The 21,367-nt window shown below is 50.6% G+C and overlaps 1 protein-coding gene across 2 annotated transcripts in view; it reads right to left on the bottom strand.

Annotated features, from left to right (window-relative positions):
• The window catches only part of LOC106572775 (UPF0606 protein KIAA1549L), a 194,419-nt gene that overhangs the window by 86,189 nt on the left and 86,863 nt on the right, over window positions 1-21,367 (bottom strand). The window lies entirely within an intron of this gene.

Consider the following 21,367-nt stretch of genomic DNA (forward strand, 5'->3'; position numbering starts at 1 on the left):
CAAACCCACCGTTTGGAGAGGTGTGTGGCCTCATGGAAACACCAGTCAGACCTCTCACTCAAACCCACAGTTTTGAGAGGTGTGTGATCTCTTAGACACCAGTCAGACCTCTCACTCAAACCCACAGTTTGGAGAGGTGTGTGATCTCTTAGACACCAGTCAGACCTCTCACTCAAACCCACAGTTTGGAGAGGTGTGTGATCTCTTAGACACCAGTCAGACCTCTCACTCAAACCCACAGTTTGGAGAGGTGTGAGGCCTCTTAGACACACCAGTCAGACCTCTCACTCAAACCCACAGTTTGTAGAGGTGTGAGGCCACATGGAGACACCAGTCAGACCTCTCACTCAAACCCACAGTTTGGAGAGGTGTGTGGCCTCTTAGAGACACCAGTCAGACCTCTCACTCAAACCCACAGTTTGGAGAGGTGTGTGGCCTCTTAGACACCAGTCAGACCTCTCACTCAAACCCACAGTTTGGAGAGGTGTGTGATCTCTTAGAGACACCAGTCAGACCTCTCACTCAAACCCACAGTTTGTAGAGGTGTGTGATCTCTTAGACACCAGTCAGACCTCTCACTCAAACCCACAGTTTGGAGAGGTGTGTGATCTCTTAGACACCAGTCAGACCTCTCACTCAAACCCACCGTTTGGAGAGGTGTGTGGCCTCATGGAAACACCAGTCAGACCTCTCACTCAAACCCACAGTTTTGAGAGGTGTGTGATCTCTTAGACACCAGTCAGACCTCTCACTCAAACCCACAGTTTGGAGAGGTGTGTGATCTCTTAGACACCAGTCAGACCTCTCACTCAAACCCACAGTTTTGAGAGGTGTGTGATCTCTTAGACACCAGTCAGACCTCTCACTCAAACCCACAGTTTGGAGAGGTGTGTGGCCTCTTAGACACCAGTCAGACCTCTCACTCAAACCCACAGTTTGGAGAGGTGTGTGGCCTCTTAGACACCAGTCAGACCTCTCACTCAAACCCACAGTTTGGAGAGGTGTGTGATCTCTTAGACACCAGTCAGACCTCTCACTCAAACCCACAGTTTGTAGAGGTGTGTGGCCTCTTAGAGACACCAGTCAGACCTCTCACTCAAACCCACAGTTTGGAGAGGTGTGTGGCCTCTTAGACACCAGTCAGATCTCTCACTCAAACCCACAGTTTGGAGAGGTGTGAGGCCTCTTAGACACACCAGTCAGACCTCTCACTCAAACCCACAGTTTGGAGAGGTGTGTGATCTCTTAGACACCAGTCAGACCTCTCACTCAAACCCACAGTTTGGAGAGGTGTGAGGCCTCTTAGACACACCAGTCAGACCTCTCACTCAAACCCACAGTTTGTAGAGGTGTGAGGCCACATGGAGACACCAGTCAGACCTCTCACTCAAACCCACAGTTTGGAGAGGTGTGTGGCCTCTTAGAGACACCAGTCAGACCTCTCACTCAAACCCACAGTTTGGAGAGGTGTGTGGCCTCTTAGAGACCAGTCAGACCTCTCACTCAAACCCACAGTTTGGAGAGGTGTGTGATCTCTTAGAGACACCAGTCAGACCTCTCACTCAAACCCACAGTTTGTAGAGGTGTGTGATCTCTTAGACACCAGTCAGACCTCTCACTCAAACCCACAGTTTTGAGAGGTGTGTGATCTCTTAGACACCAGTCAGACCTCTCACTCAAACCCACCGTTTGGAGAGGTGTGTGGCCTCATGGAAACACCAGTCAGACCTCTCACTCAAACCCACAGTTTTGAGAGGTGTGTGATCTCTTAGACACCAGTCAGACCTCTCACTCAAACCCACAGTTTGGAGAGGTGTGTGATCTCTTAGACACCAGTCAGACCTCTCACTCAAACCCACAGTTTTGAGAGGTGTGTGATCTCTTAGACACCAGTCAGACCTCTCACTCAAACCCACAGTTTGGAGAGGTGTGTGATCTCTTAGACACCAGTCAGACCTCTCACTCAAACCCACAGTTTGGAGAGGTGTGAGGCCTCCTGTAGACACCAGTCAGACCTCTCACTCAAACCCACAGTTTGGAGAGGTGTGTGATCTCTTAGACACCAGTCAGACCTCTCACTCAAACCCACAGTTTGGAGAGGTGTGTGGCCTCTTAGACACCAGTCAGACCTCTCACTCAAACCCACAGTTTGGAGAGAGGTGTGATCTCTTAGACACCAGTCAGAAATCTCACTCAAACCCACAGTTTGGAGAGGTGTGTGGCCTCTTAGAGACACCAGTCAGACCTCTCACTCAAACCCACAGTTTGGAGAGGTGTGTGGCCTCATGGAAACACCAGTCAGACCTCTCACTCAAACCCACAGTTTGGAGAGGTGTGTGATCTCTCAGACACTAGTCAGACCTCTCACTCAAACCCACAGTTTGGAGAGGTGTGAGGCCTCTTAGAGACACCAGTCAGACCTCTCACTCAAACCCACAGTTTGGAGAGGTGTGTGGCCTCTTAGACACCAGTCAGACCTCTCACTCAAACCCACAGTTTGTAGAGGTGTGTGGCCTCTTAGAGACACCAGTCAGACCTCTCACTCAAACCCACAGTTTGGAGAGGTGTGTGGCCTCATGGAAACACCAGTCAGACCTCTCACTCAAACCCACAGTTTGGAGAGGTGTGTGATCTCTCAGACACTAGTCAGACCTCTCACTCAAACCCACAGTTTGGAGAGGTGTGAGGCCTCTTAGACACACCAGTCAGACCTCTCACTCAAACCCACAGTTTGGAGAGGTGTGAGGCCACATGGAGACACCAGTCAGACCTCTCACTCAAACCCACAGTTTGGAGAGGTGTGTGGCCTCTTAGACACCAGTCAGACCTCTCACTCAAACCCACAGTTTGGAGAGGTGTGTGATCTCTTAGAGACACCAGTCAGACCTCTCACTCAAACCCACAGTTTGGAGAGGTGTGTGATCTCTTAAACACCAGTCAGACCTCTCACTCAAACCCACAGTTTGGAGAGGTGTGTGGCCTCATGGAAACACCAGTCAGACCTCTCACTCAAACCCACAGTTTGGAGAGGTGTGTGGCCTCTTAGACACCAGTCAGACCTCTCACTCAAACCCACAGTTTGGAGAGGTGTGTGGCCTCTTAGACACCAGTCAGACCTCTCACTCAAACCCACAGTTTGGAGAGGTCTGTGATCTCTTAGACACCAGTCAGACCTCTCACTCAAACCCACAGTTTGGAGAGGTGTGTGGCCTCTTAGACACCAGTCAGACCTCTCACTCAAACCCACAGTTTGGAGAGGTGTGAGGCCTCTTAGACACCAGTCAGACCTCTCACTCAAACCCACAGTTTGGAGAGGTGTGTGATCTCTTAGACACCAGTCAGACCTCTCACTCAAACCCACCGTTTGGAGAGGTGTGTGGCCTCATGGAAACACCAGTCAGACCTCTCACTCAAACCCACAGTTTTGCGAGGTGTGTGATCTCTTAGACACCAGTCAGACCTCTCACTCAAACCCACAGTTTGAAGAGGAGTGTGATCTCTTAGACACCAGTCAGACCTCTCACTCAAACCCACAGTTTTGAGAGGTGTGTGATCTCTTAGACACCAGTCAGACCTCTCACTCAAACCCACAGTTTGGAGAGGTGTGTGATCTCTTAGACACCAGTCAGACCTCTCACTCAAACCCACAGTTTGGAGAGGTGTGAGGCCTCTTAGAGACACCAGTCAGACCTCTCACTCAAACCCACAGTTTGGAGAGGTGTGTTGCCTCTTAGACACCAGTCAGACCTCTCACTCAAACCCACAGTTTGGAGAGGTGTGTGGCCTCTTAGACACCAGTCAGACCTCTCACTCAAACCCACAGTTTGGAGAGGTGTGTGGCCTCATGGAAACACCTGTCAGACCTCTCACTCAAACCCACAGTTTGGAGAGGTGTGTGGCCTCTTAGACACCAGTCAGACCTCTCACTCAAACCCACAGTTTGGAGAGGTGTGTGGCCTCTTAGACACCAGTCAGACCTCTCACTCAAACCCACAGTTTGGAGAGGTGTGTGATCTCTTAGACACCAGTCAGACCTCTCACTCAAACCCACAGTTTGTAGAGGTGTGTGGCCTCTTAGAGACACCAGTCAGACCTCTCACTCAAACCCACAGTTTGGAGAGGTGTGTGGCCTCTTAGACACCAGTCAGATCTCTCACTCAAACCCACAGTTTGGAGAGGTGTGAGGCCTCTTAGACACACCAGTCAGACCTCTCACTCAAACCCACAGTTTGGAGAGGTGTGTGATCTCTTAGACACCAGTCAGACCTCTCACTCAAACCCACAGTTTGGAGAGGTGTGAGGCCTCTTAGACACACCAGTCAGACCTCTCACTCAAACCCACAGTTTGTAGAGGTGTGAGGCCACATGGAGACACCAGTCAGACCTCTCACTCAAACCCACAGTTTGGAGAGGTGTGTGGCCTCTTAGAGACACCAGTCAGACCTCTCACTCAAACCCACAGTTTGGAGAGGTGTGTGGCCTCTTAGACACCAGTCAGACCTCTCACTCAAACCCACAGTTTGGAGAGGTGTGTGATCTCTTAGAGACACCAGTCAGACCTCTCACTCAAACCCACAGTTTGTAGAGGTGTGTGATCTCTTAGACACCAGTCAGACCTCTCACTCAAACCCACAGTTTGGAGAGGTGTGTGATCTCTTAGACACCAGTCAGACCTCTCACTCAAACCCACCGTTTGGAGAGGTGTGTGGCCTCATGGAAACACCAGTCAGACCTCTCACTCAAACCCACAGTTTTGAGAGGTGTGTGATCTCTTAGACACCAGTCAGACCTCTCACTCAAACCCACAGTTTGGAGAGGTGTGTGATCTCTTAGACACCAGTCAGACCTCTCACTCAAACCCACAGTTTTGAGAGGTGTGTGATCTCTTAGACACCAGTCAGACCTCTCACTCAAACCCACAGTTTGGAGAGGTGTGTGGCCTCTTAGACACCAGTCAGACCTCTCACTCAAACCCACAGTTTGGAGAGGTGTGTGGCCTCTTAGACACCAGTCAGACCTCTCACTCAAACCCACAGTTTGGAGAGGTGTGTGATCTCTTAGACACCAGTCAGACCTCTCACTCAAACCCACAGTTTGTAGAGGTGTGTGGCCTCTTAGAGACACCAGTCAGACCTCTCACTCAAACCCACAGTTTGGAGAGGTGTGTGGCCTCTTAGACACCAGTCAGATCTCTCACTCAAACCCACAGTTTGGAGAGGTGTGAGGCCTCTTAGACACACCAGTCAGACCTCTCACTCAAACCCACAGTTTGGAGAGGTGTGTGATCTCTTAGACACCAGTCAGACCTCTCACTCAAACCCACAGTTTGGAGAGGTGTGAGGCCTCTTAGACACACCAGTCAGACCTCTCACTCAAACCCACAGTTTGTAGAGGTGTGAGGCCACATGGAGACACCAGTCAGACCTCTCACTCAAACCCACAGTTTGGAGAGGTGTGTGGCCTCTTAGAGACACCAGTCAGACCTCTCACTCAAACCCACAGTTTTGAGAGGTGTGTGATCTCTTAGACACCAGTCAGACCTCTCACTCAAACCCACCGTTTGGAGAGGTGTGTGGCCTCATGGAAACACCAGTCAGACCTCTCACTCAAACCCACAGTTTTGAGAGGTGTGTGATCTCTTAGACACCAGTCAGACCTCTCACTCAAACCCACAGTTTGGAGAGGTGTGTGATCTCTTAGACACCAGTCAGACCTCTCACTCAAACCCACAGTTTTGAGAGGTGTGTGATCTCTTAGACACCAGTCAGACCTCTCACTCAAACCCACAGTTTGGAGAGGTGTGTGATCTCTTAGACACCAGTCAGACCTCTCACTCAAACCCACAGTTTGGAGAGGTGTGAGGCCTCCTGTAGACACCAGTCAGACCTCTCACTCAAACCCACAGTTTGGAGAGGTGTGTGATCTCTTAGACACCAGTCAGACCTCTCACTCAAACCCACAGTTTGGAGAGGTGTGTGGCCTCTTAGACACCAGTCAGACCTCTCACTCAAACCCACAGTTTGGAGAGAGGTGTGATCTCTTAGACACCAGTCAGAAATCTCACTCAAACCCACAGTTTGGAGAGGTGTGTGGCCTCTTAGAGACACCAGTCAGACCTCTCACTCAAACCCACAGTTTGGAGAGGTGTGTGGCCTCATGGAAACACCAGTCAGACCTCTCACTCAAACCCACAGTTTGGAGAGGTGTGTGATCTCTCAGACACTAGTCAGACCTCTCACTCAAACCCACAGTTTGGAGAGGTGTGAGGCCTCTTAGACACACCAGTCAGACCTCTCACTCAAACCCACAGTTTGGAGAGGTGTGAGGCCACATGGAGACACCAGTCAGACCTCTCACTCAAACCCACAGTTTGGAGAGGTGTGTGGCCTCTTAGACACCAGTCAGACCTCTCACTCAAACCCACAGTTTGGAGAGGTGTGTGATCTCTTAGAGACACCAGTCAGACCTCTCACTCAAACCCACAGTTTGGAGAGGTGTGTGATCTCTTAAACACCAGTCAGACCTCTCACTCAAACCCACAGTTTGGAGAGGTGTGTGGCCTCATGGAAACACCAGTCAGACCTCTCACTCAAACCCACAGTTTGGAGAGGTGTGTGGCCTCTTAGAGACACCAGTCAGACATCTCACTCAAACCCACAGTTTGGAGAGGTGTGTGGCCTCTTAGACACCAGTCAGACCTCTCACTCAAACCCACAGTTTGGAGAGGTGTGTGATCTCTTAGACACCAGTCAGACCTCTCACTCAAACCCACAGTTTGTAGAGGTGTGTGGCCTCTTAGAGACACCAGTCAGACCTCTCACTCAAACCCACAGTTTGGAGAGGTGTGTGGCCTCTTAGACACCAGTCAGATCTCTCACTCAAACCCACAGTTTGGAGAGGTGTGAGGCCTCTTAGACACACCAGTCAGACCTCTCACTCAAACCCACAGTTTGGAGAGGTGTGTGATCTCTTAGACACCAGTCAGACCTCTCACTCAAACCCACAGTTTGGAGAGGTGTGAGGCCTCTTAGACACACCAGTCAGACCTCTCACTCAAACCCACAGTTTGTAGAGGTGTGAGGCCACATGGAGACACCAGTCAGACCTCTCACTCAAACCCACAGTTTGGAGAGGTGTGTGGCCTCTTAGAGACACCAGTCAGACCTCTCACTCAAACCCACAGTTTGGAGAGGTGTGTGGCCTCTTAGACACCAGTCAGACCTCTCACTCAAACCCACAGTTTGGAGAGGTGTGTGATCTCTTAGAGACACCAGTCAGACCTCTCACTCAAACCCACAGTTTGTAGAGGTGTGTGATCTCTTAGACACCAGTCAGACCTCTCACTCAAACCCACAGTTTGGAGAGGTGTGTGATCTCTTAGACACCAGTCAGACCTCTCACTCAAACCCACCGTTTGGAGAGGTGTGTGGCCTCATGGAAACACCAGTCAGACCTCTCACTCAAACCCACAGTTTTGAGAGGTGTGTGATCTCTTAGACACCAGTCAGACCTCTCACTCAAACCCACAGTTTGGAGAGGTGTGTGATCTCTTAGACACCAGTCAGACCTCTCACTCAAACCCACAGTTTTGAGAGGTGTGTGATCTCTTAGACACCAGTCAGACCTCTCACTCAAACCCACAGTTTGGAGAGGTGTGTGATCTCTTAGACACCAGTCAGACCTCTCACTCAAACCCACAGTTTGGAGAGGTGTGAGGCCTCCTGTAGACACCAGTCAGACCTCTCACTCAAACCCACAGTTTGGAGAGGTGTGTGATCTCTTAGACACCAGTCAGACCTCTCACTCAAACCCACAGTTTGGAGAGGTGTGTGGCCTCTTAGACACCAGTCAGACCTCTCACTCAAACCCACAGTTTGGAGAGAGGTGTGATCTCTTAGACACCAGTCAGAAATCTCACTCAAACCCACAGTTTGGAGAGGTGTGTGGCCTCTTAGAGACACCAGTCAGACCTCTCACTCAAACCCACAGTTTGGAGAGGTGTGTGGCCTCATGGAAACACCAGTCAGACCTCTCACTCAAACCCACAGTTTGGAGAGGTGTGTGATCTCTCAGACACTAGTCAGACCTCTCACTCAAACCCACAGTTTGGAGAGGTGTGAGGCCTCTTAGACACACCAGTCAGACCTCTCACTCAAACCCACAGTTTGGAGAGGTGTGAGGCCACATGGAGACACCAGTCAGACCTCTCACTCAAACCCACAGTTTGGAGAGGTGTGTGGCCTCTTAGACACCAGTCAGACCTCTCACTCAAACCCACAGTTTGGAGAGGTGTGTGATCTCTTAGAGACACCAGTCAGACCTCTCACTCAAACCCACAGTTTGGAGAGGTGTGTGATCTCTTAAACACCAGTCAGACCTCTCACTCAAACCCACAGTTTGGAGAGGTGTGTGGCCTCATGGAAACACCAGTCAGACCTCTCACTCAAACCCACAGTTTGGAGAGGTGTGTGGCCTCTTAGACACCAGTCAGACCTCTCACTCAAACCCACAGTTTGGAGAGGTGTGTGGCCTCTTAGACACCAGTCAGACCTCTCACTCAAACCCACAGTTTGGAGAGGTCTGTGATCTCTTAGACACCAGTCAGACCTCTCACTCAAACCCACAGTTTGGAGAGGTGTGTGGCCTCTTAGACACCAGTCAGACCTCTCACTCAAACCCACAGTTTGGAGAGGTGTGAGGCCTCTTAGACACCAGTCAGACCTCTCACTCAAACCCACAGTTTGGAGAGGTGTGTGATCTCTTAGACACCAGTCAGACCTCTCACTCAAACCCACCGTTTGGAGAGGTGTGTGGCCTCATGGAAACACCAGTCAGACCTCTCACTCAAACCCACAGTTTTGAGAGGTGTGTGATCTCTTAGACACCAGTCAGACCTCTCACTCAAACCCACAGTTTGAAGAGGTGTGTGATCTCTTAGACACCAGTCAGACCTCTCACTCAAACCCACAGTTTTGAGAGGTGTGTGATCTCTTAGACACCAGTCAGACCTCTCACTCAAACCCACAGTTTGGAGAGGTGTGTGATCTCTTAGACACCAGTCAGACCTCTCACTCAAACCCACAGTTTGGAGAGGTGTGAGGCCTCTTAGAGACACCAGTCAGACCTCTCACTCAAACCCACAGTTTGGAGAGGTGTGTTGCCTCTTAGACACCAGTCAGACCTCTCACTCAAACCCACAGTTTGGAGAGGTGTGTGGCCTCTTAGACACCAGTCAGACCTCTCACTCAAACCCACAGTTTGGAGAGGTGTGTGGCCTCATGGAAACACCTGTCAGACCTCTCACTCAAACCCACAGTTTGGAGAGGTGTGTGGCCTCTTAGACACCAGTCAGACCTCTCACTCAAACCCACAGTTTGGAGAGGTGTGTGGCCTCTTAGACACCAGTCAGACCTCTCACTCAAACCCACAGTTTGGAGAGGTGTGTGATCTCTTAGACACCAGTCAGACCTCTCACTCAAACCCACAGTTTGTAGAGGTGTGTGGCCTCTTAGAGACACCAGTCAGACCTCTCACTCAAACCCACAGTTTGGAGAGGTGTGTGGCCTCTTAGACACCAGTCAGATCTCTCACTCAAACCCACAGTTTGGAGAGGTGTGAGGCCTCTTAGACACACCAGTCAGACCTCTCACTCAAACCCACAGTTTGGAGAGGTGTGTGATCTCTTAGACACCAGTCAGACCTCTCACTCAAACCCACAGTTTGGAGAGGTGTGAGGCCTCTTAGACACACCAGTCAGACCTCTCACTCAAACCCACAGTTTGTAGAGGTGTGAGGCCACATGGAGACACCAGTCAGACCTCTCACTCAAACCCACAGTTTGGAGAGGTGTGTGGCCTCTTAGAGACACCAGTCAGACCTCTCACTCAAACCCACAGTTTGGAGAGGTGTGTGGCCTCTTAGACACCAGTCAGACCTCTCACTCAAACCCACAGTTTGGAGAGGTGTGTGATCTCTTAGAGACACCAGTCAGACCTCTCACTCAAACCCACAGTTTGTAGAGGTGTGTGATCTCTTAGACACCAGTCAGACCTCTCACTCAAACCCACAGTTTGGAGAGGTGTGTGATCTCTTAGACACCAGTCAGACCTCTCACTCAAACCCACCGTTTGGAGAGGTGTGTGGCCTCATGGAAACACCAGTCAGACCTCTCACTCAAACCCACAGTTTTGAGAGGTGTGTGATCTCTTAGACACCAGTCAGACCTCTCACTCAAACCCACAGTTTGGAGAGGTGTGTGATCTCTTAGACACCAGTCAGACCTCTCACTCAAACCCACAGTTTTGAGAGGTGTGTGATCTCTTAGACACCAGTCAGACCTCTCACTCAAACCCACAGTTTGGAGAGGTGTGTGATCTCTTAGACACCAGTCAGACCTCTCACTCAAACCCACAGTTTGGAGAGGTGTGAGGCCTCCTGTAGACACCAGTCAGACCTCTCACTCAAACCCACAGTTTGGAGAGGTGTGTGATCTCTTAGACACCAGTCAGACCTCTCACTCAAACCCACAGTTTGGAGAGGTGTGTGGCCTCTTAGACACCAGTCAGACCTCTCACTCAAACCCACAGTTTGGAGAGAGGTGTGATCTCTTAGACACCAGTCAGACCTCTCACTCAAACCCACAGTTTGGAGAGGTGTGTGGCCTCATGGAAACACCTGTCAGACCTCTCACTCAAACCCACAGTTTGGAGAGAGGTGTGATCTCTTAGACACCAGTCAGACCTCTCACTCAAACCCACAGTTTGTAGAGGTGTGTGATCTCTTAGACACCAGTCAGAAATCTCACTCAAACCCACAGTTTGGAGAGGTGTGTGATCTCTTAGACACCAGTCAGACCTCTCACTCAAACCCACAGTTTGGAGAGGTGTGTGGCCTCTTAGAGACACCAGTCAGACCTCTCACTCAAACCCACAGTTTGGAGAGGTGTGTGGCCTCATGGAAACACCAGTCAGACCTCTCACTCAAACCCACAGTTTGGAGAGGTGTGTGGCCTCATGGAGACACCAGTCAGACCTCTCACTCAAACCCACAGTTTGGAGAGGTGTGAGGCCTCTTAGAGACACCAGTCAGACCTCTCACTCAAACCCACAGTTTGGAGAGGTGTGTGATCTCTTAGACACCAGTCAGACCTCTCACTCAAACCCACAGTTTGGAGAGGTGTGAGGCCTCTTAGAGACACCAGTCAGACCTCTCACTCAAACCCACAGTTTGGAGAGGTGTGTGGCCTCTTAGACACCAGTCAGACCTCTCACTCAAACCCACAGTTTGGAGAGGTCTGTGATCTCTTAGAGACACCAGTCAGACCTCTCACTCAAACCCACAGTTTGGAGAGGTGTGTGGCCTCTAAGAGACACCAGTCAGACCTCTCACTCAAACCCACAGTTTGGAGAGGTGTGAGGCCTCCTGTAGACACCAGTCAGACCTCTCACTCAAACCCACAGTTTGGAGAGGTGTGAGGCCTCCTGTAGACACCAGTCAGACCTCTCACTCAAACCCACAGTTTGGAGAGGAGTGAGGCCTCATGGAAACACCAGTCAGACCTCTCACTCAAACCCACAGTTTGGAGAGGTGTGTGATCTCTTAGACACCAGTCAGACCTCTCACTCAAACCCACAGTTTGGAGAGGTGTGTGATCTCTTAGACACCAGTCAGACCTCTCACTCAAACCCACAGTTTGGAGAGGTGTGTGATCTCTTAGAGACACCAGTCAGACATCTCACTCAAACCCACAGTTTGTAGAGGTGTGTGATCTCTTAGAGACACCAGTCAGACCTCTCACTCAAACCAACAGTTTGGAGAGGTGTGTGATCTCTTAGAGACACCAGTCAGACCTCTCATTCAAACCCACAGTTTGGAGAGGTGTGTGATCTCTTAGACACCAGTCAGACCTCTCACTCAAACCCACAGTTTGGAGAGGTGTGAGGCCTCCTGGAGACACCAGTCAGACCTCTCACTCAAACCCACAGTTTGGAGAGGTGTGTGATCTCTTAGACACCAGTCAGACCTCTCACTCAAACCCACAGTTTGGAGAGGTGTGTGATCTCTTAGAGACACCAGTCAGACATCTCACTCAAACCCACAGTTTGGAGAGGTGTGTGATCTCTTAGAGACACCAGTCAGACCTCTCATTCAAACCCACAGTTTGGAGAGGTGTGTGATCTCTTAGACACCAGTCAGACCTCTCACTCAAACCCACAGTTTGGAGAGGTGTGAGGCCTCCTGGAGACACCAGTCAGACCTCTCACTCAAACCCACAGTTTGGAGAGGTGTGAGGCCTCTTAGAGACACCAGTCAGACCTCTCACTCAAACCCACAGTTTGGAGAGGTGTGTGGCCTCATGGAAACACCAGTCAGACCTCTCACTCAAACCCACAGTTTGGAGAGGTGTGTGATCTCTTAGACACCAGTCAGACCTCTCACTCAAACCCACAGTTTGGAGAGGTGTGTGATCTCTTAGACACCAGTCAGACCTCTCACTCAAACCCACAGTTTTGAGAGGTGTGTGATCTCTTAGACACCAGTCAGACCTCTCACTCAAACCCACAGTTTGTAGAGGTGTGTGGCCTCTTAGAGACACCAGTCAGACCTCTCACTCAAACCCACAGTTTGTAGAGGTGTGAGGCCACATGGAGACACCAGTCAGACCTCTCACTCAAACCCACAGTTTGGAGAGGTGTGTGGCCTCTTAGAGACACCAGTCAGACCTCTCACTCAAACCCACAGTTTGGAGAGGTGTGTGGCCTCTTAGACACCAGTCAGACCTCTCACTCAAACCCACAGTTTGGAGAGGTGTGTGATCTCTTAGAGACACCAGTCAGACCTCTCACTCAAACCCACAGTTTGTAGAGGTGTGTGATCTCTTAGACACCAGTCAGACCTCTCACTCAAACCCACAGTTTGGAGAGGTGTGTGATCTCTTAGACACCAGTCAGACCTCTCACTCAAACCCACCGTTTGGAGAGGTGTGTGGCCTCATGGAAACACCAGTCAGACCTCTCACTCAAACCCACAGTTTTGAGAGGTGTGTGATCTCTTAGACACCAGTCAGACCTCTCACTCAAACCCACAGTTTGGAGAGGTGTGTGATCTCTTAGACACCAGTCAGACCTCTCACTCAAACCCACAGTTTTGAGAGGTGTGTGATCTCTTAGACACCAGTCAGACCTCTCACTCAAACCCACAGTTTGGAGAGGTGTGTGATCTCTTAGACACCAGTCAGACCTCTCACTCAAACCCACAGTTTGGAGAGGTGTGTGGCCTCATGGAGACACCAGTCAGACCTCTCACTCAAACCCACAGTTTGGAGAGGTGTGTGATCTCTTAGACACCAGTCAGACCTCTCACTCAAACCCACAGTTTGGAGAGGTGTGTGGCCTCTTAGACACCAGTCAGACCTCTCACTCAAACCCACAGTTTGGAGAGAGGTGTGATCTCTTAGACACCAGTCAGAAATCTCACTCAAACCCACAGTTTGGAGAGGTGTGTGATCTCTTAGACACCAGTCAGACCTCTCACTCAAACCCACAGTTTGGAGAGGTGTGTGGCCTCATGGAAACACCTGTCGGGACCTCTCACTCAAACCCACAGTTTGGAGAGAGATGTGATCTCTTAGACACCAGTCAGACCTCTCACTCAAACCCACAGTTTGTAGAGGTGTGTGATCTCTTAGACACCAGTCAGAAATCTCACTCAAACCCACAGTTTGGAGAGGTGTGTGATCTCTTAGACACCAGTCAGACCTCTCACTCAAACCCACAGTTTGGAGAGGTGTGTGGCCTCTTAGAGACACCAGTCAGACCTCTCACTCAAACCCACAGTTTGGAGAGGTGTGTGGCCTCATGGAAACACCAGTCAGACCTCTCACTCAAACCCACAGTTTGGAGAGGTGTGTGATCTCTTAGACACCAGTCAGACCTCTCACTCAAACCCACAGTTTGGAGAGATGTGTGGCCTCATGGAGACACCAGTCAGACCTCTCACTCAAACCCACAGTTTGGAGAGGTGTGTGATCTCTTAGACACCAGTCAGACCTCTCACTCAAACCCACAGTTTGGAGAGATGTGTGATCTCTTAGACACCAGTCAGACCTCTCACTCAAACCCACAGTTTGTAGAGGTGTGTGATCTCTTAGACACCAGTCAGACCTCTCACTCAAACCCACAGTTTGGAGAGGTGTGAGGCCTCTTAGAGACACCAGTCAGACCTCTCACTCAAACCCACAGTTTGGAGAGGTGTGTGGCCTCATGGAAACACCAGTCAGACCTCGCACTCAAAAACACAGTTTGGAGAGGTGTGTGACCTCTTAGACACCAGTCAGACCTCTCACTCAAACCCACAGTTTGGAGAGGTCTGTGATCTCTTAGAGACACCAGTCAGACCTCTCACTCAAACCCACAGTTTGGAGAGGTGTGTGGCCTCTTAGAGACACCAGTCAGACCTCTCACTCAAACCCACAGTTTGGAGAGGTGTGAGGCCTCCTGTAGACACCAGTCAGACCTCTCACTCAAACCCACAGTTTGGAGAGGTGTGAGGCCTCCTGTAGACACCAGTCAGACCTCTCACTCAAACCCACAGTTTGGAGAGGAGTGAGGCCTCATGGAAACACCAGTCAGACCTCTCACTCAAACCCACAGTTTGGAGAGGTGTGTGATCTCTTAGACACCAGTCAGACCTCTCACTCAAACCCACAGTTTGGAGAGGTGTGTGATCTCTTAGACACCAGTCAGACCTCTCACTCAAACCCACAGTTTGGAGAGGTGTGTGATCTCTTAGACACCAGTCAGACCTCTCACTCAAACCCACAGTTTGGAGAGGTGTGAGGCCTCCTGGAGACACCAGTCAGACCTCTCACTCAAACCCACAGTTTGGAGAGGTGTGTGATCTCTTAGACACCAGTCAGACCTCTCACTCAAACCCACAGTTTGGAGAGGTGTGTGATCTCTTAGACACCAGTCAGACCTCTCACTCAAACCCACAGTTTGGAGAGGTGTGTGATCTCTTAGACACCAGTCAGACCTCTCACTCAAACCAACAGTTTGGAGAGGTGTGTGATCTCTTAGAGACACCAGTCAGACCTCTCATTCAAACCCACAGTTTGGAGAGGTGTGTGATCTCTTAGACACCAGTCAGACCTCTCACTCAAACCCACAGTTTGGAGAGGTGTGAGGCCTCCTGGAGACACCAGTCAGACCTCTCACTCAAACCCACAGTTTGGAGAGGTGTGAGGCCTCTTAGAGACACCAGTCAGACCTCTCACTCAAACCCACAGTTTGGAGAGGTGTGTGGCCTCATGGAAACACCAGTCAGACCTCTCACTCAAACCCACAGTTTGGAGAGGTGTGTGATCTCTTAGACACCAGTCAGACCTCTCACTCAAACCCACAGTTTGGAGAGGTGTGTGATCTCTTAGACAACAGTCAGACCTCTCACTCAAACCCACAGTTTTGAGAGGTGTGTGATCTCTTAGACACCAGTCAGACCTCTCACTCAAACCCACAGTTTGGAGAGGTGTGTGATCTCTTAGACACCAGTCAGACCTCTCACTCAAACCCACAGTTTGGAGAGGTGTGTGATCTCTTAGACACCAGTCAGACCTCTCACTCAAACCCACAGTTTGGAGAGGTGTGTGATCTCTTAGACACCAGTCAGACCTCTCACTCAAACCCACAGTTTGGAGAGGTGTGAGGCCTCTTAGAGACACCAGTCAGACCTCTCACTCAAACCCACAGTTTGGAGAGGTGTGTGGCCTCTTAGACACCAGTCAGACCTCTCACTCAAACCCACAGTTTGTAGAGGTGTGTGGCCTCTTAGAGACACCAGTCAGACCTCTCACTCAAACCCACAGTTTGGAGAGGTGTGTGGCCTCATGGAAACACCAGTCAGACCTCTCACTCAAACCCACAGTTTGGAGAGGTGTGTGATCTCTCAGACACTAGTCAGACCTCTCACTCAAACCCACAGTTTGGAGAGGTGTGAGGCCTCTTAGACACACCAGTCAGACCTCTCACTCAAACCCACAGTTTGTAGAGGTGTGAGGCCACATGGAGACACCAGTCAGACCTCTCACTCAAACCCACAGTTTGGAGAGGTGTGTGGCCTCTTAGACACCAGTCAGACCTCTCACTCAAACCCACAGTTTGGAGAGGTGTGTGATCTCTTAGAGACACCAGTCAGACCTCTCACTCAAACCCACAGTTTGGAGAGGTGTGTGATCTCTTAGACACCAGTCAGACCTCTCACTCAAACCCACAGTTTGGAGAGGTGTGTGATCTCTTAGACACCAGTCAGACCTCTCACTCAAACCCACAGTTTGGAGAGGTGTGAGGCCTCTTAGAGACACCAGTCAGACCTCTCACTCAAACCCACAGTTTGGAGAGGTGTGTGGCCTCTTAGACACCAGTCAGACCTCTCACTCAAACCCACAGTTTGTAGAGGTGTGTGGCCTCTTAGAGACACCAGTCAGACCTCTCACTCAAACCCACAGTTTGGAGAGGTGTGTGGCCTCATGGAAACACCAGTCAGACCTCTCACTCAAACCCACAGTTTGGAGAGGTGTGTGATCTCTCAGACACTAGTCAGACCTCTCACTCAAACCCACAGTTTGGAGAGGTGTGAGGCCTCTTAGACACACCAGTCAGACCTCTCACTCAAACCCACAGTTTGTAGAGGTGTGAGGCCACATGGAGACACCAGTCAGACCTCTCACTCAAACCCACAGTTTGGAGAGGTGTGTGGCCTCTTAGACACCAGTAAGACCTCTCACTCAAACCCACAGTTTGGAGAGGTGTGTGATCTCTTAGAGACACCAGTCAGACCTCTCACTCAAACCCACAGTTTGGAGAGGTGTGTGATCTCTTAAACACCAGTCAGACCTCTCACTCAAACCCACAGTTTGGAGAGGTGTGTGGCCTCTTAGACACCAGTCAGACCTCTCACTCAAACCCACAGTTTGGAGAGGTGTGTGGCCTCATGGAAACACCTGTCAGACCTCTCACTCAAACCCACAGTTTGGAGAGGTGTGTGGCCTCTTAGACACCAGTCAGACCTCTCACTCAAACCCACAGTTTGGAGAGGTGTGTGGCCTCTTAGACACCAGTCAGATCTCTCACTCAAACCCACAGTTTGGAGAGGTGTGAGGCCTCTTAGACACACCAGTCAGACCTCTCACTCAAACCCACAGTTTGGAGAGGTGTGTGATCTCTTAGACACCAGTCAGACCTCTCACTCAAACCCACAGTTTGGAGAGGTGTGAGGCCTCTTAGACACACCAGTCAGACCTCTCACTCAAACCCACAGTTTGTAGAGGTGTGAGGCCACATGGAGACACCAGTCAGACCTCTCACTCAAACCCACAGTTTGGAGAGGTGTGTGGCCTCTTAGAGACACCAGTCAGACCTCTCACTCAAACCCACAGTTTGGAGAGGTGTGTGGCCTCTTAGACACCAGTCAGACCTCTCACTCAAACCCACAGTTTGGAGAGGTGTGTGATCTCTTAGAGACACCAGTCAGACCTCTCACTCAAACCCACAGTTTGGAGAGGTGTGTGATCTCTTAGACACCAGTCAGACCTCTCACTCAAACCCACAGTTTGGAGAGGTGTGTGATCTCTTAGACACCAGTCAGACCTCTCACTCAAACCCACAGTTTGGAGAGGTGTGTGGCCTCATGGAAACACCAGTCAGACCTCTCACTCAAACCCACAGTTTGGAGAGGTGTGTGATCTCTTAGACACCAGTCAGACCTCTCACTCAAACCCACAGTTTGGAGAGGTGTGTGGCCTCATGGAGACACCAGTCAGACCTCTCACTCAAACCCACAGTTTGGAGAGGTGTGTGATCTCTTAGACACCAGTCAGACCTCTCACTCAAACCCACAGTTTGGAGAGGTGTGAGGCCTCTTAGAGACACCAGTCAGACCTCTCACTCAAACCCACAGTTTGGAGAGGTGTGAGGCCTCCTGTAGACACCAGTCAGACCTCTCACTCAAACCCACAGTTTGGAGAGGAGTGAGGCCTCATGGAAACACCAGTCAGACCTCTCACTCAAACCCACAGTTTGGAGAGGTGTGTGGCCTCATGGAAACACCAGTCAGACCTCTCACTCAAACCCACAGTTTGGAGAGGTGTGTGGCCTCTTAGACACCAGTCAGACCTCTCACTCAAACCCACAGTTTGGAGAGGTGTGTGATCTCTTAGACACCAGTCAGACCTCTCACTCAAACCCACCGTTTGGAGAGGTGTGTGGCCTCATGGAAACACCAGTCAGACCTCTCACTCAAACCCACAGTTTTGAGAGGTGTGTGATCTCTTAGACACCAGTCAGACCTCTCACTCAAACCCACAGTTTGGAGAGGTGTGTGATCTCTTAGACACCAGTCAGACCTCTCACTCAAACCCACAGTTTGGAGAGGTGTGTGATCTCTTAGACACCAGTCAGACCTCTCACTCAAACCCACAGTTTGGAGAGGTGTGTGATCTCTTAGACACCAGTCAGACCTCTCACTCAAACCCACAGTTTGGAGAGGTGTGTGGCCTCATGGAAACACCAGTCAGACCTCTCACTCAAACCCACAGTTTTGAGAGGTGTGTGATCTCTTAGACACCAGTCAGACCTCTCACTCAAACCCACAGTTTTGAGAGGTGTGAGGCCTCTTAGAGACACCAGTCAGACCTCTCACTCAAACCCACAGTTTGGAGAGGTGTGTGGCCTCATGGAAACACCAGTCAGACCTCTCACTCAAACCCACAGTTTGGAGAGGTGTGTGATCTCTTAGACACCAGTCAGACCTCTCACTCAAACCCACAGTTTGGAGAGGTGTGTGATCTCTTAGACACCAGTCAGACCTCTCACTCAAACCCACAGTTTGGAGAGGTGTGTGATCTCTTAGACACCAGTCAGACCTCTCACTCAAACCCACAGTTTGGAGAGGTGTGAGGCCTCATGGAGACACCAGTCAGACCTCTCACTCAAACCCACAGTTTGGAGAGGTGTGAGGCCTCTTAGAGACACCAGTCAGACCTCTCACTCAAACCCACAGTTTGGAGAGGTGTGTGGCCTCTTGAGACACCAGTCAGACCTCTCACTCAAACCCACAGTTTGGAGAGGTGTGTGGCCTCTTAGACACCAGTCAGACCTCTCACTCAAACCCACAGTTTGGAGAGGTGTGAGGCCTCTTAGAGACACCAGTCAGACCTCTCACTCAAACCCACAGTTTGGAGAGGTGTGTGGCCTCATGGAAACACCAGTCAGACCTCTCACTCAAACCCACAGTTTGGAGAGGTGTGTGATCTCTTAGAGACACCAGTCAGACCTCTCACTCAAACCCACAGTTTGGAGAGGTGTGTGATCTCTTAGAGACACCAGTCAGACCTCTCACTCAAACCCACAGTTTGGAGAGGTGTGTGGCCTCTTAGACACCAGTCAGACCTCTCACTCAAACCCACAGTTTGGAGAGGTGTGTGGCCTCTTAGACACCAGTCAGACCTCTCACTCAAACCCACAGTTTGGAGAGGTGTGTGATCTCTTAGAGACACCAGTCAGACCTCTCACTCAAACCCACAGTTTGGAGAGGTGTGTGGCCTCTTAGACACCAGTCAGACCTCTCACTCAAACCCACAGTTTGGAGAGGTGTGTGATCTCTTAGACACCAGTCAGACCTCTCACTCAAACCCACAGTTTGGAGAGGTGTGTGGCCTCTTAGAGACACCAGTCAGACCTCTCACTCAAACCCACAGTTTGGAGAGGTGTGTGGCCTCATGGAAACACCAGTCAGACCTCTCACTCAAACCCACAGTTTGGAGAGGTGTGTGATCTCTTAGACACCAGTCAGACCTCTCACTCAAACCCACAGTTTGGAGAGGTGTGAGGCCACATGGAGACACCAGTCAGACCTCTCACTCAAACCCACAGTTTGGAGAGGTGTGTGATCTCTTAGACACCAGTCAGACCTCTCACTCAAACCCACAGTTTGGAGAGGTGTGTGATCTCTTAGACACCAGTCAGACCTCTCACTCAAACCCACAGTTTGGAGAGGTGTGTGATCTCTTAGACACCAGTCAGACCTCTCACTCAAACCCACAGTTTGGAGAGGTGTGTGATCTCTTAGACACCAGTCAGACCTCTCACTCAAACCCACAGTTTGGAGAGAGGTGTGATCTCTTAGACACCAGTCAGACCTCTCACTCAAACCCACAGTTTGGAGAGGTGTGTGATCTCTTAGACAACAGTCAGACCTCTCACTCAAACCCACAGTTTGGACAGGTGTGTGATCTCTTAGACACCAGTCAGACCTCTCACTCAAACCCACAGTTTGGAGAGGTGTGTGGCCTCATGGAAACACCAGTCAGACCTCTCACTCAAACCCACAGTTTGGAGAGGTGTGAGGCCTCTTAGAGACACCAGTCAGACCTCTCACTCAAACCCACAGTTTGGAGAGGTGTGTGGCCTCATGGAAACACCAGTCAGACCTCTCACTCAAACCCACAGTTTGGAGAGGTGTGTGGCCTCATGGAAACACCAGTCAGACCTCTCACTCAAACCCACAGTTTGGAGAGGTGTGTGATCTCTTAGACACCAGTCAGACCTCTCACTCAAACCCACAGTTTGGAGAGGTGTGTGATCTCTTAGACACCAGTCAGACCTCTCACTCAAACCCACAGTTTGGAGAGGTGTGTGATCTCTTAGACACCAGTCAGACCTCTCACTCAAACCCACAGTTTGTAGAGGTGTGTGATCTCTTAGACACCAGTCAGACCTCTCACTCAAACCCACAGTTTGGAGAGGTGTGTGATCTCTTAGACACCAGTCAGACCTCTCACTCAAACCCACAGTTTGGAGAGGTGTGTGATCTCTTAGAGACACCAGTCAGACCTCTCACTCAAACCCACAGTTTGGAGAGTTGTGAGGCCTCTTAGAGACACCAGTCAGACCTCTCACTCAAACCCACAGTTTGGAGAGGTGTGTGGCCTCTTAGACACCAGTCAGACCTCTCACTCAAACTCACAGTTTGTAGAGGTGTGTGATCTCTTAGACACCAGTCAGACCTCTCACTCAAACCCACAGTTTGGAGAGGTGTGTGATCTCTTAGACACCAGTCAGACCTCTCACTCAAACCCACAGTTTGGAGAGGTGTGAGGCCTCTTAGAGACACCAGTCAGACCTCTCACTCAATTCCTTGTAAATCCTTGTTTTTCTTATCTTGCACCTACTCCAACATTTCAATGAATATTCTCATTATGTTACTGATTGTATCCAGAATATTTCCGGATGGTGTTACTGACAAATGCTGTGAAAAGTACAGTAAATGTAAAATTCACATGCAATTCAATTGCTCTTTCAATTGCTACACTCTT

Source organism: Salmo salar, chromosome 26 (assembly GCF_965601325.2).
Source record: "Salmo salar chromosome 26, fSalSal1, whole genome shotgun sequence".
Lineage (NCBI taxonomy): Eukaryota > Metazoa > Chordata > Actinopteri > Salmoniformes > Salmonidae > Salmo > Salmo salar.